An 18,113-nucleotide genomic window follows, 5' to 3' on the forward strand; every position below is an offset into this window, starting at 1 on the left:
ACATCAGCACTAAAACCCGCCGTGTGACCAACCTTCTCATCATTTCTTGGTAAAATGCCTGGAGAGAAGCAGAAATTGTCTAGACATAACATTAGCGCAGTGTCATAAGAGAGAGAGGAGACATTATTTCTTTGAGCGTATGTAATGTCTCAGAGGAGAGAGGTTTTTGTATATTTCAGGAAGAATACTATTAAACCAGCTAATGACCCAGCAGAACAGAAATCCAAAACCATGGCAACAACTGCAAAAGAGCCACTTCTCTAATTACATATTAGCAAAAGCGTATACTGTATTTAAAGAAAATTAAATATGGAGATTAAACAGATATAGAATGGCAACTATGTTAATGGCAAAGCATGTTAGTTATCTGGTTATTTTTGTGCTCCAGTGAATACATACAACAAACATGTCCAAAATTATTTTATTGGTATCATCAATATACTTTCATTGGCATCAATGGCAAGTCATGTACAATGTACATATTTACTTTTTATGTTAATATGCATACCAGTGACATGATGTTATTTATTTATTTATTATTATTATTTTTGGACAAAAATATTGGAGAAAACCAGTTCATTCATACTTGAATAAACAACATGTTTTTAATTTCAGAATTTTGGGGGGCCATAAATTAAAAAATGTGTGATACAACATATGATGATGAAGAAAAAGCATACAATTCAAGAAAAAAATTATTGGAAGGAAAGCCTTATTAAGTAGTTTGATGTGTTATTTTATTAATATATAGTTAATTTAATTTGGTTAAATATTAAAACTCAGTTTCAAATATAAATATTTGATAAACTTGTGTCCTGCAAATCAAAGTCATGTGGTGCAGAAAAGTGCAAAAAAAAAAACAGAAATTATATCATACAGACCCTCATGACTGTGTGTCATGTTAATAAATCTCATAAATTATTTCATAAATTGACCTTTTTATGAAATGGCAAGGTTAATTCACGTTTTAAAATGGCATGTGGATAACACCAACCAAAAACAAACAAACAAAAACTGATAATTCCAGATATTTATTTATTTATTTATTTAAATACTTAAATACTTTCCCTCTTTTTGTAAGGATCATTTCATTTTCTTTATCTTACGTTCTTATGTGCCATTGACCCATTTAGTGTGAACACATTCTGTTGTCTATTCTGAGTGGAATGATATTTTCTTTACAAAAAGTTATCCTACACTTATAAAACTGCACTTGTACTGTTATGTCATTTTTGTCCTGATTTTTTCCTCCAGACAGCCCATTCAGACAGTCAGATTTGATTTGTAATTTCTGTCACCCAGCTGGAGCTGATCAGCCTGGGAATGCTGGAGGCTATGAAACTATAATATATCTCTCATTTGTTCCATATTTCTAACATCAGTCATAAATGAGATCTATATTTTCAGATCTAGCTCACTGACTTACATTGTAACTTCCCCCTTTGGCTGTACATTGCTTGTTTATATCCATTTGTCTCTCATGGGGAAATACATCAACAAATCCTAGAAATTGTATATGTATTGCATTTTTGACATTGCATTCATTCATTTGTTAAAGGGATAGTTCACCCAAAAATGAAAATTAGCCCATTATTTACTCACCCTAAAGCCATCCTAGCCGTATATGACTTCCTTCTTTCAGATGAATCCAGTCGGAGTTATATTAAAAATTGACTTTGATCTTCCAAGCTGTTTAATGGCAGTCAGCGGGTGTTGCAGTTCATCAGTCCAAAAGAAGTGAAATAAAGCGCATCCATCCATAATAAAAAAGTGCCTCACACGGCTCTGGGGGGTGAACAAAGGCCTCCTGTAGCGAATCGATGAGTTTTTGTAAGAAAAATATCCATATTCAAAACGTAATTATGACTTTAATCTAGTTTGCGCCAACAGTTGTATACGGAAGCAGCTCCGGGAGGATGACGTAAGATGTCGGCGTTGCGCATGCGCCAGTGAGTCTTGTGAAAACCAACATTTGTTTACAGGAGCAAAGGAAGCAAAGTTTCCTTACTTTAGCAAAGGAAAACCAGTCTCCTCTTGGCTTATATCGAAATCCTCTGACATTCTACTTTACAAATCCTCGTTTTGTACTTCTAATTCGAGACCGTTGTTTTGTTTTGATCTCTCCCCTGCACTTCTGCGTTCGTCACTTCTGAGCGGCGCATACGCAACACCGACGTCCTACGTCATCTGCCCAGAGCTGCTTCCGTGTACAACAGTGAGCGCAAGCTAGATTAAATTGATTATTACATTTTAAATATTATTTATTATTTAGAGTTTAGGTTATTTTTCTTACAAAAACACATTGATTCGCTACAGGAGGCCTTTGTTCACCCCGCCGGAGCCGTGTGAGGCACTTTTTATTATGGATGGATGCACTTTATTTCACTTCTTTTGGACTGATGAACTGCAACACCCGCTGACAGCCATTAAACAGCTTGGAAGATCAAAGACGATTTTTTATATAACTCCGACTGGATTCGTCTGAAAGAAGAAAGTCATATACACCTAGGATACCTTGAGGGTGAGTAATTCATGGGCTAATTTTCATTTTTGGGTGAACTAACCCTTTAAATTGATGATCAAATCATGCTGCCATTCAAATCTGAAACTGAAATTGTAATTTAAACCTGGAAATAAATTAGAAGTTTGTTTTCCAGTAAATGTATTTCCTGTTAATTACTTTTTAATGTATAAGCTATTTTTTATTTCATTTTAAATTCATTTTAAATGAGATAAATACAGTATTACAGATACGGTATACAGAATTACAGTGTCGTTATACTATGGATCGGTGGATGGATAGATAGATAGATAGATAGATAGATAGATAGATAGATAGCTAGATAGATAGATAGATAGATAGATAGATCGATAGATACTTTAAAATTGTTATTCGGAATTGTAAATAAAACAGATTATTGGTTTTGGTTATAATTTTTCTACGTTTTTTTTTTCTGTATAGATAGATGGATTGACAGATAGATAAATGGAGGTTAAATGGAGCGAAGGAGAGCAGAAAGAGAAACATGGTACATTGACAGACTAAAGAGAATGAATGAAACAATAAAAATTGTGCTGACACTGAATTTCATGTCTAATAAAAGAGAGAGGGAGGGGTCAAAGAGAGGAGAGGTTAAAATAAGGATGATGACGGGGGGGAAGGGGCCCATGTGACTGAGGTACCGTCATGATCTCACTGTACCGCCACAAACTGAAAACACAAACTCAGACACCAATATCTTAAAATGGAAAAGAAGAAATAGAATAAAAGGAGCAGAGGGAAAGACAGAAGAGAGAAAGGGTGGAATGAGGGAGGAAAGAGAGAGGAGAGGGGAGATGATGGATGCGTTGCTCTCATTTTGTGCCCCCTAACGAAGACTCTAATTAGTGTTTGTGTAATTCTGCACTGTCTTCACTGCCTGCTCATCTTAATTAACTACATTCATCTTCACCTCTCTCCTCTCTCTCATTCTCTCCCATTGCTCTCTTAAAAATAACGCCGACTGACTGCGTCCCACCTGGAGCAGATCTGCTTTTAATGTACGTACCTCCTCTCTCTCACACATACACTTGTTCTCTCTCAGAGTCAATAAAAGTTTGATTGGTATTATTTTAAGGGATTTGCAATACTCCCAAAGCATTTACATAATTTGCTTATATGGGTGTATGATGAATAATAAGAGTGAATGATGGAAAATGTTACGTGATAAATATGAATATAATACATCACAAGTGCATGTTGTATATGTGACCATATCCTTGATTTAAAGTCATTACATCTAATTTAAATTGATTAAGGGAAAAGTTGTTTAGTCTATTTCAGTTGTGCCTGTCGTTTAGAGTCCACTGATCATTTATTCCTTTGTTTTTTGTGACTGCTTTTATCATTATTAAGCTGTGATTGCTGACTCTGTAGTTAGATTTCAGATTTGTCTTGACAAGAGTCCTAACAGTAATGAGACATGCTGCCAATTTGTACTCTCGTTTTAGGGGCCGGAAGCTGTTTAGTTTGCTGGTTTTATTTTCCGTATGTTTTCATATGGGTATTATGTTCCACATACTGGAGGTGCTTTTAGTTTGTGTGTTGAACTGTATAATGTTAGTGTTTGATCTGTAGGCATTTTTAGGGTCCAGATCTCACTGGTGTAAAAATCAAAATGATATTGTACTGAGTTCAAAACATCAGCCACGTCAAATTTATTACTCAATTAAAAGTCATTGTATCCAATCAGAAACATTCTTAAAGGGATAGTTCACCCCAAAATGAAAATTTTATGTTTATCTGCTTACCCCCAGGGCATCCAAGATGTAGGTGACTTTGTTTCTTGCATGTTTTTTTTACTCATAGATTTTGTTACCATTGCCATGCATTATACGACTGATAGACTGCAACGGCTGGACTTAAAAATCATAATTTGTGTTCTACTTAAGAAACAAAGTCACCTACATCTTGGATGCCCTGGGGGTAAGCAGATAAACAACACATTTTCATTTTGGGGTGAACTATCCCTTTAAGATTCTTAAATTCTTTCTCATTCTTAAAAAAAGTAGATATAATTCTTACAGTATGTCTCCTTTCTCTCCGCTATACCCACACCCAAAAAAGAAAGTATTTTAACATGGAAACATGACCCACCTTTACTAATTTCACTTTTAGGCAAAGCTGTTGTCTGAATGACACCTTCAATTAATTTGTACTAAACTAAAAATTGTAATTTTTTCCATACAGAGCTGCTATTGCTTTTCATTAAGTGAGCATGCAGTTATGTTGAAATGTTTCAATGTGATAATGAGAAGGTAGGTGGTAGGTGTGTTGTGTGATCTAAGGTTGTGTTACTGAAGTTCACTGGAGCTTGTGTTCATGAAATCCAGGCTTTTTACATCTCTTTCTCTGTTATTTATTCTCTGTCATTTATTCCTGTGATGCAAAGGTGAATTTTCAGCAGCCATTACTCCAGTCTTCAGTGTCACATGATCCTTCAGAAATCATTCTAATATGCTGATTTGCTGCTCAAGAAACATTTCTGATTATCAAGGTTGCTGTTTTGCTTTTTGTGGAAACTGATACATTTTTTTTCAGGATTTTTTAATGAATGAAAAAAAAGCTGAAGAAAAACTTTTTTTTTTCATATATTTTGTAAAATTGTAAATGTCATTATTGTTATGATCCATTTTAATGCATTCTTACCAGACCATTTCTTCTCTCAGCCTCAAATGCCACAACCAGTTCACAGACCATCTGCAGCACGTAGAACACAAAAATAGAAAAGAAATGGCTGGAATAAATGGTTCCAATCTGATTGCCTGGGTTTCTGCACAATTTCCAGGAGTCAGGATGCACAGATGTTTATCAGTAAGTTGATAAGCTGTGTTTACAAGGTACCAGTATTATTATGATTTTGCATTTAGAATAAACAATAATTTGGCTCACCAAATGTTTATGCAATAATTCCAGATGCACTTTTAACCCAACTGTTCTTTAATGTTCTCCTACAAAAGAGAGTCCGAAGATGTTATAAACTCAAGCGAGAAAGCAGTTCCTGTCTAAAGATTATTAAAGTGCATTCTAATTGCCATTACAACAAGTAGGAAATCACAACATCCTGTTTTAAGTGGAAAAACTATGAATCATAATCCATTTCTTGCTTAAGAAATGTCACTGCAGATTATGAGTCGCTGTGTTTTTGTTTGCATAATGAGTGAATAATCTCAGGTAAGAACACACACACATCACTGTTACTCCTGAAAAGCTTAATTTTGCACCCTAACTAAGAGCATATGATGATGGTTTTGGCTTTACAGCTGTGCAGATGATGCAGATCTCAGCACCGCCCACAGGGCCCTGTAATGCGACGGCCCGGTGAGACCAGCTTACTCAACACAACAGCTGGGAGATGATGCTATAAACTGCCATACAAATCTCAAGCTGCACTGCAGTGTGCAATTATCATCAGGGTCATTGTCACACATCCACTTCATTTTTTTTTAACTGAAAAAACTATAAACGTCTCAAGCTGATAAACACTGAAAGGAAGCACTCAGCGGCCATTCAGAGGGATGAAGAGAGAGCAGGGAAAGTCGATGGTGTCCGGTGAATGTGAGCAGAATCACCATCTCATATTGGCCAATCAATCAACCTACCTGACAGTTATTACGTTAAGCAGCCAATCAGATTGCTAAGCCTCTTTGCCTGGAGGCTGAATATACAGGAAATGATGTGATCACTTGTGGAAGTAGGACGTGGCACACTGACACAGCTGGTTAGAAGTGCAGACCTGGAACACACTGGAGTTATTCATCGTTAATCACTGAGAATAAGAATTATATTGTTTTTTTTTATGCTGATTACATAATAAGACACATCAAATCATCTTAAATACATTATAGAAAACGTCCTGTTGGAAAAGGGGAAAAAAATTGAATGCAGATCCATGTGTGAGATGACAATAGGTTAAATATAATAAATACAGTGGGTACGGAAAGTATTCAGACCCCCTTAAATTTTTCACTCTTTGTTATATTGCAGCCATTTGCTAAAATCATTTAAGTTAATTTTTTTTCCTCATTAATGTACACACAGCACCCCATATTGACAGAAAAACACAGAATTGTTGACATTTTTGCAGATTTATTAAAAAAGAAAAACTGAAATATCACATGGTCCTAAGTATTCAGACCCTTTGCTGTGACACTCATATATTTAACTCAGGTGCTGTCCATTTCTTCTGATCATCCTTGAGGCAGTGGTGGACAGTAACGGAGGGTCTGAATACTTTCCGTACCCACTGTATATCGAAATAAAATAAACCTTGTATATTACACCTATAATAGTGCTTTATAATTAATATATACCAATACAACTTATTATTACCTTATTAGGGTGATATCAGGCAAATTGGGCCATCAGGTAAAATGGGCCATTTAAGGTTTGAGTGTCTTATCTCTTTAAAAGTTAACAGCCAATGACTGCAAAGAATTTCAAACTGATGCCATAACAGTAGGCTACTTGATATTTAGCAAATGATTTTATTGGTCTGAGGTTGCTAAGGGGGAGGGGCAATGCCTCATTTTGAGACTGGGCCAGAAAAAAGCAAGCTGAGTGGCCTGACATATCCAATCGTACTTCTCAATAATAAGGTTGATAAATCAATAAAAAACAAATGCACAATTAAAAATAATGATTAATAACCTATGTCTTGATGGCCTCTGTCAGATAAAATGCTGATTTTGCTAAATAATCCAGATTTTTATATATAAAAAAGCATTTTTAGTCACTGGCCCAATTTACCTGAATGTGTTAAGATAAAATGAGCCACTAATTTCAGTTAAAATAGGCCACCTTCTGAGTTGAGTTTAAGCAGAAATTCTGGTGGTTCCTTTTATTAAAAATTATTTATATTGCAAAGTATGTGGTGAAGAGAATGGCATTTTTGATGATGATTTTTGATGCTTTATCTGTCAAGACTGTTTTTGAAAAACCTTCAGATTGTGCGTGCACACGCACACACACACACACACACACACACACTAGTTGTTCAGGTTATTGTTACATTTTTTTATGAAATTTATGTTTTATTGATTAAATTGATTGAAAGGTTTGAGTGTCTTACCTCTTCTCTTTGAAATTCTTTGCAGAGTCATTGGCTCTTAACTTTTAAACTGTTGCCATAACACTACTTGTTATAGTTATTGTTACATTTTTTTAATGACATTTGTTTTATTGATGAAATTGATTGAAATTGATGTTCTAATGTAATTTAATAGCAATGTTACACTGTTACATTATAAAATTAAATATAATTAAATGTGTTTTATCAGAAATGTCTCTATTTCACTTTGCAGTTTGACTGGCCCATTTTTGCTGATCAGCCGGCCCATTTTACCTGAACACTGCTATCTCAAAAAATGTGGGGCAGCTAATGTTTCAAAACCTGTAGGGCCTGAACAATTATATTTTATTACATCAATTCAACACAAAAATATTAAAAACAGTCCTTATTAACCATAAGAACACAGTTAAATGTCATACATTGGGTTTTTGCCCCAAGCGATTAACCAAAAAGTGGCCCAATTTACCTGATATCACCCTACATATTTCTAGAGTAATTATTCATTACTGAAGATGAAGATATACTGCATCAAAAGACAAACAAACCAAATTCATGAAATGGGACTTGAATGATTGACTTTGCACAATCTACTCCAGAGTTCAGAGAATAAGTTGCCATGGCTACTTACATACCCTGAAAGTTACCTCCGTTTTTGAAGTTTTTGAAAGAGTTTATCTGCTTACCCTTAAACATACCCGGGTATGTCACATAACCTGCTTTCTGGAATACCCCCCTCTTGTCAGACTGTTGAGTATGAAGCTATACATTGAATTAGGATATTATAGATCAGATAATTTGGTCTTTGAATTTGAGAAGAAATTTTGAGTTCATATTGAAATCTTTGATTGCAATCTTTGGTTTTTTTTCTACACTGTAAAACAGTTGACCTAACTATAAGCTAAAAAATAAGGAAACCTATCACAGTCAACTTGCATCTAATGAATAAAAGGCTATTGAATTTTAAATGATCTGTCAGACCAACTAAATATGAGTTAGCATTTAGCAGTGGTAATCCTCTTTAGCAATCCTCTTTCTTTTATGTTTCATTTTCATAATATGGGCAGTATCCACCTCTTAAAACTAAAGGCAAACATTTGTTGATAGATAAATGTATTAATTCAAGAAGTTACAATGAGATGCACATATACCTCAACATACGATTGTCAAACATAGTGATCAACAAATGTTAATTCAATAAAAATATGAACTCTTATCCATATGACAGCAGCAGCATAAATTAAGCCAGTAAAATGTAAAACAATGATAACATTTTAATAATAATTACCAAAACGTTGCAATGCATACAGTTTTTAAACTTAAAATTGTTTGTTCAGATGACTCAGTTTGGAAAGTTGGGAGAACATCTGGACATGTTATGAACAAATACTTGAGTATCTAAGTAAGGTAAACAACACATTTGCTAGCGGTATTCTTGTTCAGTTCAAAATAATAAACTGACTCCTATTAAAGATTCTTTGCTCAAGCTACTTTTTTATTTTTTTTTATTTACATTTGTTAGAAGAACATTTCGCAAGTTACATTTTTTACAGTGTAGAAGAATTAGAATTAGAAATTGCAGGTAAAGCAAATGTTCCTTCTGTTTAACCTTACTGGAGAAACAACTAAGATATTTCAGTACTCTTTTTTTTTTCCTTCCTATGGAAAAATAAAGATGGACGGATCTCTAAAAGTTTCATTTAGGTTTGAGTTCATGTTAAAATCTTAGATTTTGATTGCAAGCTTTGGTATCTTTGCTTATATGAGCACAGTTTGAGACATTTTTGAGATCTTGTATATAATGCTACAAAATAAACATTTAAGGGCCCTTTTGTTAGGAAAAGATAAATCTGAAAAGCGGATTTTAACATAAGCAAAAGTCATCATTAGATCTCAGTTTAATATCACTGAAGAAATAACTGAGATATTAAAGTACTTATTTGTGGTTTCTCCTTCCTAGGGGACAATTAAAGGGGATGGATCTCTAAGATAAAATGATCCATTAATTTAAGTTAAAATGGGCCAACTTCAGAGTTAAGTTTAAGCAGAAATTCTGGTGGTTTCTCTTATTAAAAATTATTTATATTATTAATATATTGTATTATTGAATTTGTGACATACCTTTTTCACATTTTACCTTCTAAATGTGTTTGTATGTGATGTGTGTTTATGTGTGCTCGACTATGTTTGTTTGTGCATGTTAGTGAGGCATGTCTATGTGTGTTGAAGAGTATGTGGTTGACGAGAATGGCATTTTTGATGATGACGGCTTTATCTGTCAAGACTGTTTTTGAAAAACCTTCACACACACACACACACACTAATTGTTCAAGTTATTGTTACATTTTTTTATATTAAATTTATGTTTTATTGATGAAATTGATTGAAAGGTTTGAGTGTCTTACCTCTTCTCTTTGAAATTCTTTGCAGAGTCATTGGCTCTTAACTTTTAAACTGTTGCCATAACACTACTTGTTATAGTTATTGTTACATTTTTTTAATGACATTTGTTTTATTGATGAAATTGATTGAAATTGATGTTCTAATGTAATTTAATAGCAATGTTACACTGTTACATTATAAAATTAAATATAACTAAATGTGTTTTATCAGAAATGTCTCTATTTCACTTTGCAGTTTGACTGGCCCATTTTTGCTGATCAGCCGGCCCATTTTACCTGAACACTGCTATCTCAAAAAATGTGGGGCAGCAAATGTTTCAAAACCTGTAGGGCCTGAACAATTATATTTTATTACATCAATTCAACACAAAAATATTAAAAACAGTCCTTATTAACCATAAGAACACAGTTAAATGTCATACATTGGGTTTTTGCCCCAAGCGATTAACCAAAAAGTGGCCCAATTTACCTGATATCACCCTACTTATAATAGTGCTTACTGGAGTCTCGTCAATAGGTCACACGTGCGCTGATAGCTCTGAAGTAAACTAACCCTCAAACATAACCTACTCCAGAGCAGGTTATGTTCAGAGAATAAGTTGCCATGGCTACTTACATACCCTGAAAGTTACCTCCGTTTTTGAAACCGAATGCTGAGTTTATCCACTTACTTACCCTCAAACATACCCCGGTATGTCACATAACCTGTTTTCTGGAATACCCCCCAGTTTTGTTTTTTTGTTTTGTTTTAATAAAAAGACATGAATAGACATGAAAAGGCAAAAACAGTGGGATTTTTTTTTATCCCCCATTTTTATTTTTTATACCAAACTTTGTATAAAGATGATTATGCTTAGAACTTAGATGCTTATAGATGATTAGAACTATGCTATGAAAGATATAACAGAATTATTTGATATGCCATTTTGCTTTATGAAATATGTGTGTAAAATAGCCATAAACAGGTTTTCCCATTATATATAATGTATTTATACACGTATCTAATTTGCATATTAATGTGATTTGGGGCAACATGTAATGAAAGAATAAGTGTAATAATGGGAGTGATAACTGGCAAGATTTTCTGGTCCCATTTTATATTAAGTGGCCTTAACTACTATGTACTTACCTCAAAAAATAAGTACAATGTACTTATTGTGTTCATATTGAATTGCAAAACACTTTTGCTGCTATTGAGGTGGGATATGGGTACGGTTAGGGACAGGTTTGGTGGTATGGGTAGGATTAAGGGTGGGTTAAGGTGTAAGGGATGGGTCAACAGTATAATTATAAATGTAATTACAGAAATTAATTACAGATGTAATTCCATGCAGGTATTTTTCAAATATAAGTACAATGTAAAAACATATATGTACACAATAACTGCATTGTACCAAATGATTAATTGAAATGTAAGTACATAGTAGTTAAGGCCACTTAATATAAAGTGGGACCGATTTTCTTAATAATATCTAATATTTAATAGGAATATTAATATATCATTCATTTCCATATTCACTTGTGTCTCCCAAAATGCGTAATAAACGCTTTATGTCCTGGTGTCGTGTAAAACAATCGATGATCTGTTTCGTAACAGAAAGTCATATTTTGATTTGAAACCCCATAACATTTTGCTGAGATGTTGATTTATGACAAACTATTTGAAAATTAGCTGATTTAAATGATCATTACAAAATATCATATTTCCAAAAGGGTGTTAAATTTGATCACTAAATTAATGTCAGCCATTTTAAAGACCAAGGAGAGTGAGTGTTGATCAACTTTCAACTTTATTTATTTATATAGCACATTTAATAGCAAAGTGCCCCAAAAGTGCAAAGTGCTTCACAATAAAATTGTAGACAGTATACAAAAAATATATATAATCCAGAATATACATTCCCCTTAAAACTGTGACATGTAATGTCAGAGAGAAATTCGCTAAAATATAATGTCCTGTACAGAGGACAAAACTCTATAGCTGGTTGTCAGGAGGATATCACAATATTACTGTTTTTATTGTTGTTGTTTTTTAATCTTACCAACCCCAAACCTTTGAATGTTAGTGTATATACAAAAAATATAAAAATTAAAATTAAATAAAATGAAATTTGCAGCTGATCTAAATCTAATTGAACATGAGATGTTTTTAAAGCTTTTTATTAGAGGAGCTTTTCAGAAATTAACAAAGGAAAACTTGTTAAAATATTTTAAGGGATCTTTAAGGAAATAATACTATATGCAAACAAAATATTTCTGCTATTAGACATTCAAATGTTACTCATATTCGTCACACATTATTTAATAATTGTAGCTCAACAAGGTTATGTTCATAGCAGTTAACTGTTATGAAATAATAGACAGTATGCTTGTGCACGCTCTGTCTTTACCACACACACAAACTTGCGTGACAACCTCGCTCGTGCCTAAAGCTAGCCTGTCTCTTAAGGGCACATGAACGTGAAATACTGTGCCACTCACTCTTCCTTCTCTTAACACTCTCTCTCTCACACACACACACACACACACAGACACACACACACACACACACACACACACACACACTGTATGCAGACATGGTCGATTCACATGTGCCGTTATAGTGTGAACCGCTGACCCAGGCTTTTAGAGAGCAAGGAAAGGATGCTATTGCGGTGAAGGGCACGACTTCTCACAGCAATGTTTCAGCACTAGTCCTGACTGTAGTACTTTAAGCACCAAACTTAACACACACACACACAGACAAACAAACACACACACATGTTTGAGATTGGAAAAGATTCATTTAATTGACTTTGAAAATAGGTGTTGGTGATTTGATGGAAAGATATTTTAGTCTCTGTGAAGCAGGTTGCCCAAGACTGATCACTAATTCAAATTCATGACTTTCTCTCTTGGAAAAAGAGAATTTTGTTAAAGATCTTATTTTATATGATGATAATATATAAAACAATGTATATAATAATAATATATGAAATTATCATGTACAATTATTTATATGATGATATTATTATTTAGATTAACAAAATTTACTACTAATAAAAACACAACTAGCTACAATTAAAATCTTTCATTTTCAGTATTATATTTTAATGGCAGCTTTATTTATTAACTTTAACAACATTTAGAATAAATTTATTATTATTATTATTAGGTTGTAAACATGTTTACATTATTAACATTTTCCCCATTTCACAAAGCATATTATAAATCACCTACAAAAGCAGAAATAAATTATATTCTACACAAACAAACAAACAAACAAACAGATAAATATTTATTTATTTGTAGATAGATATAAAACTTTAAGCATATCTAGGAGTATTGTGAATTCCATAAATGCGGAGACAACATGGAAAACCATGACATTGCAGAGCTCAGGATGCTCTTACAAAACTGATGACTTGTTAGCAAGGACAACAGGAACCTTCAAGAAGCTGTAAAAATGTATGGCAGTGACTGGACACTCCCTACATATTACAAGTCTGAGTTTTAGGGTAGGAATTCAGGACAGAAACTATTTCTTTCAACAAAAATCCTCCAAGCTAATATAAATCTAGCAAAATATAGACACAACATCCAAAAACCATGGCAGAAAATCCAAAAGAAATATTTGCCAAACCAACACAGCTCATTCCAAACAAATAGTGTCCCGACTGTCAAGCATGCTGGGGGTTCCTCTCGTTGGCAGAGACGTCTGTGCACAGGAGACCTCTGTGCTGTCTGACAGAGCTTTAAAGAACAATGAGATGAATTGTCCAGGTGTCTTACCATACAGAAACTGACACTGTAAGAAAGTGAAAATGTGCAGTTGTTATTTTAAGCAACTATTTCTGCTTGACCTGACCATTGCAAAATTTTTTTTACAGTATATCCCAACAGACTGAATGCACATGTCGAAACATGAAACAAATTACACAACCAATCTATGAAATCAAAGCAAGAACTTTTGAAACGTTTGTTTAGCAGTATACATCTGCTTCCAAAACATTTATGACTTTTATTACATATTTTATCAATTTTCAGTTGATCTTTTATTACTATCTTGACAGAAACAAAAGGGATTGTAATGCTTCTGTAGATAATTTACCTTTAATAACTTTAATAAAATGCCCCTTTGATTAAATTAGATTAGGTTTGTAATTTTCTAAACATATTGTGTACATAAGACAAGTGCATATGTTTTATTTCATTGACGCTCTCTTTCCCTCATAAACACACACACACACACACACACACACACACACACAAACATCCAGTAAGTGCTCAGAAGGGAGAGGATATTCCTGTGGGGCAGTGCAGCTCTGCGGGCCTGATTTATGTCAGCGCTGCTCAGGGAAGTACTCTGTAAGAAACCCAGCAGAGCCCAGTCCTCATCATCTGATCACTGATCAGCACTGCATCAGCAGGAGGCCACATCAGCCGCTCTCCCCTCTAAACATCCACCGATAGCTTCATGAACACTGCTCATAAAAACTGCTGGAGGTGCCGAGAACATTTATTTTATGTTATTTTTACATTATTTATGCCATGTTTTGCCTTATAATAATGTATAATAACTGTGCATGATAATATAATTATAATCAAAGTACTCCTCTTATGAAGACTGTTACAGTGTATAGTTGTTGTTAGTAATATATGTTATCGTGGTGTTTACAGTTAAGTTTAGTGTTACCGGTGATGTTTTGTGTTTAAGTCACAGTTATACGAGATTAGTGTTTCTATGGTGCACACATATGTAAAGTGTATAAATGCAGATACCATGGAGCCTCTAAACTGAAGGAAAAATCGCTGGGACTTTCGCAAGTGGATAAGAAACTTCTACAAACTGAAAACTGCCACGCTCGTGTACGGGAACGCTTTCCCGTGCGCGCAGGAGAATGTTGTTCGCACGCAGGTTTTTCCGTTCACGAGTTTTGCAAGTTTGTCTTGGCCTGTTTTTTCTTTCTTTCTTTATTTTTTCTTTTTTTTTTTTACTTGTAAATGTCGCTTCAAAGGCTAATATTTCTCATGTCGCTACATGTGCGTCTTGTTGTAAAATGTAGGTAAATTAAAACAAAATGTTGTAATGTAAAAAAAAAAACAAAATAAAAAAATAAAAAACGTTTTTTTTTTCCTTTTCTTTGAGGAACCCAAATAGTAGGCTACTTCTATGGCATCACGGCAAAAAAAAAAAAAAAAAAGCGTATAAAAAAAGTATAAAATAAAAATAAAGAAAATAAAGAAATAAACATTTTGTAAACTTTATTTTTAGGAGTGTAGATGTGGCTCGCTTTGTTCACTTTACAAAAAATGAGTACACTCAACTCGAGATAGATAAATGTAGGCTACAAACACTTACCTTAAAAAAGTAGTAAATTCAAAAAGGCCCTTTTCATTGTTGGTCATGTGGATATAAGTTTCTTGCTTTCAAGAGAAGGGAATTAAAGCACAATTTGAAGGCAGGAGATTATAAATAGCCATTCAGATGATCATGAGAGGCACACCTAACATGTCTATTTGGGATTTCTGAAAGGAAGCCAAGGATTATAAATGAATAATATTTTAAATGACGTGTCTCTGAAATGTAAGCCTTTGGCTATCTGTTGGTACCATGCCAAATTTGAGCAGAAACCTGCAAAACACAAGCACATCTGCACCGCAATCTGAACAAAACCTGCCAAACATTTCAAATTTGATGGGGGAGAGAGAAAAAGATCAGTGAGAAGAGAGAGATCAAAGCAGGAAGAGTGTGGAAGAGAGATTGGAGGGGGAGGACTGTTGGGAGAGAAGAAAGATGATGAAACACTTTTTGCAGAGTAATATTTTCCAACAAAACCGTACCATTCATCCACATAGATCAGTCATCAGAATCCAAACAAATGTTTCTCTCTCTTTCGTTCTCGGAAAGCCTGCCCTCTCCGCACGGCCTTCATTCCACCGCTGCCGGCAAGACTCTCTCGTTCATCCATCTTTTCCAAAGTACTCTCCTTCCCTTCTTGTCGTTCACTCCCTCCCTCCATCTCGCACTCTCCCTCAGCGCGCACTAAACAAATAACGATTGTATTTATCGCTATCATTCTCTCCATTTTCCTTTCCTCTCTCGTTTTCTTGCTCCCTCGTTCAATATTTAATGTGGTTGAGAGCGTATCTATTCTAAGCTTGCTCTCCGCCGCCTCCCCTTCCTCCCCAGTCGTTAAAAAAATCCTTTTTTCTCTCCACATCATTCTTTCTGTCTACTTCCTTTCCCTCCATTTCCATAAATCTTTCTCTCTCCCACTTCATCCGTGATGTTCTGTGTCCCATTTTTGCTCTCCGGCTCTTTGGCTTTTCGTGACTGGACAATGTCCACTTCATTTATACAAAGAGGTTCTTAGCCAGCGTGCCTTCTCTTTTCTCCATTGTTTGGCAAACAACACACACACACACGCACAGGATTTTCTGTTTTTCCACTTCTTTCATTGTTATACTCTTTCCTTCTTTTCGCCGGTCTTTCTTACTAATATCTCTCCGCCTGTTTCTTGGTCTACTTGTCTCTCTCTCTCTTACTCTCTCTTATGTGTGCTCTATCTGTGTCAGTGTTGTTTTAGGCACAGCAGTGGAAGGTAAACAGTGAGATTGAAAATTCATGTCAGACAGATGAGTGAGAGGAAGGGAGAGCGAAGGAGTGAAGGAGAGTGACAGAAAGAGAGAGTGAGACAGCATGTGTGAAGGGCCACTTTTGCTTCTTAATTTTGAAACAAAGAAGCTCATAATCGGTCCTGAAAAGCCACAAATTGTGAAAGTGCACTTAAAGGAATATTGCGGGTTAAATACTATCACTTGAGTTCTATGGAAAAGCTGTGGAGAATGCTGTCGATTACTACAGGTGATAAATTTGACTTGTTCCTTTAGTTTGTTAAAAAAAGATATTCAATTCACTGAAATATGGTTCAATGTGGAAAAAGAAAAAAAAGAGAGAAAGAATGGAAAACACATTACAGTAATGCACTTACAATGGAAGCTGGCAGCCAAGTGTTCAAGAGAGGATAAAGCAGAAATGTGAAGTTTAACATTTTTAAAGCATGCATTCATCAGTCAAAAAGGTATAGGGTATAGTAGACAAGATTAATGTGTAATTTGTAAATGTTATAGTTGTATGCCGCACAATAGAAACACTGCTGCACTCGATTTTTTAATTTCATATTGCTAATTGTATTAACTGCAAACTTGTTTTCTATTGTTTTCAAGCTAATTATTTTCTGTTGCAGCTGACCACAGTTGTATTATATCTGGAATATTCTTAAATAGCCATTTTACATGTGCTAGATTCCCATGATGTGATATTTTAAATGAGATTTGGGAACTTGGGTAAGTGCTGCAAATATAAATCGACATTCTTATAAAACAGTCTACAGAGCCTATTCCAGTCTGCCCCGATGTCTTCAGCGTGACGGTGATGCCGCATCACCTCCCAGTCACAGGGAGAGAACTTCCGTGTCATAAGGTCAGCCGTTCAGCCAGATGTGTTTGTGTTTTAGTTGGGTAGTTTATATCTGAAAGCAAATCAAAGTTGGGCAAGAGCTGAATGTTCTGTTAGATTGAAGGCTATGAGTGTGTGGAGATTGGATTTGAGAGCAAGAACCGGCCATGTGACAGAGCCGAGCAGGAACTCCCCGAGCTAAATGTCATAAGGGCCACGGTGTCACGGGCCCTGAAAATGATACACTACCATTTCTCATCATCTGCTCCTGAGACAGAGAGACACAACTGAATTGGGAGGCAGTATTGCAAATGAAAGATGTTTTATGAAAACTGACAATAGCCCGTCATGGTTATATAAAATGGTTTGAATCGTCGTAAATAAAGAAATTAAAAAAGGGTGGAATAGAAAGGATATGTAAATCTCTCACTCTAGGGGGGAGCGCACAACTGACTTGCTTGAATATTACAATTTAGGAGCTATTTATGATTGCAAATTTCAAACTCAATTTGCAACATACTTAAAATACATGGAATCTTAGTGTGTGAATGGGGTGCTGAAGAGGGAATATTTTCCTCTAGACTTACCGTACCAATTAACTTTTTTTTTTGCTCGAGACCCAAAACTTGTGTGCTGACAGGGCGAAGGAACGACTGTTGAAAA

This window comes from Sinocyclocheilus anshuiensis, unplaced genomic scaffold (assembly GCF_001515605.1).
Source record: "Sinocyclocheilus anshuiensis isolate Anshui unplaced genomic scaffold, SAMN03320099.WGS_v1.1 scaffold620, whole genome shotgun sequence".
NCBI classification, from domain to species: Eukaryota; Metazoa; Chordata; class Actinopteri; order Cypriniformes; family Cyprinidae; genus Sinocyclocheilus; species Sinocyclocheilus anshuiensis.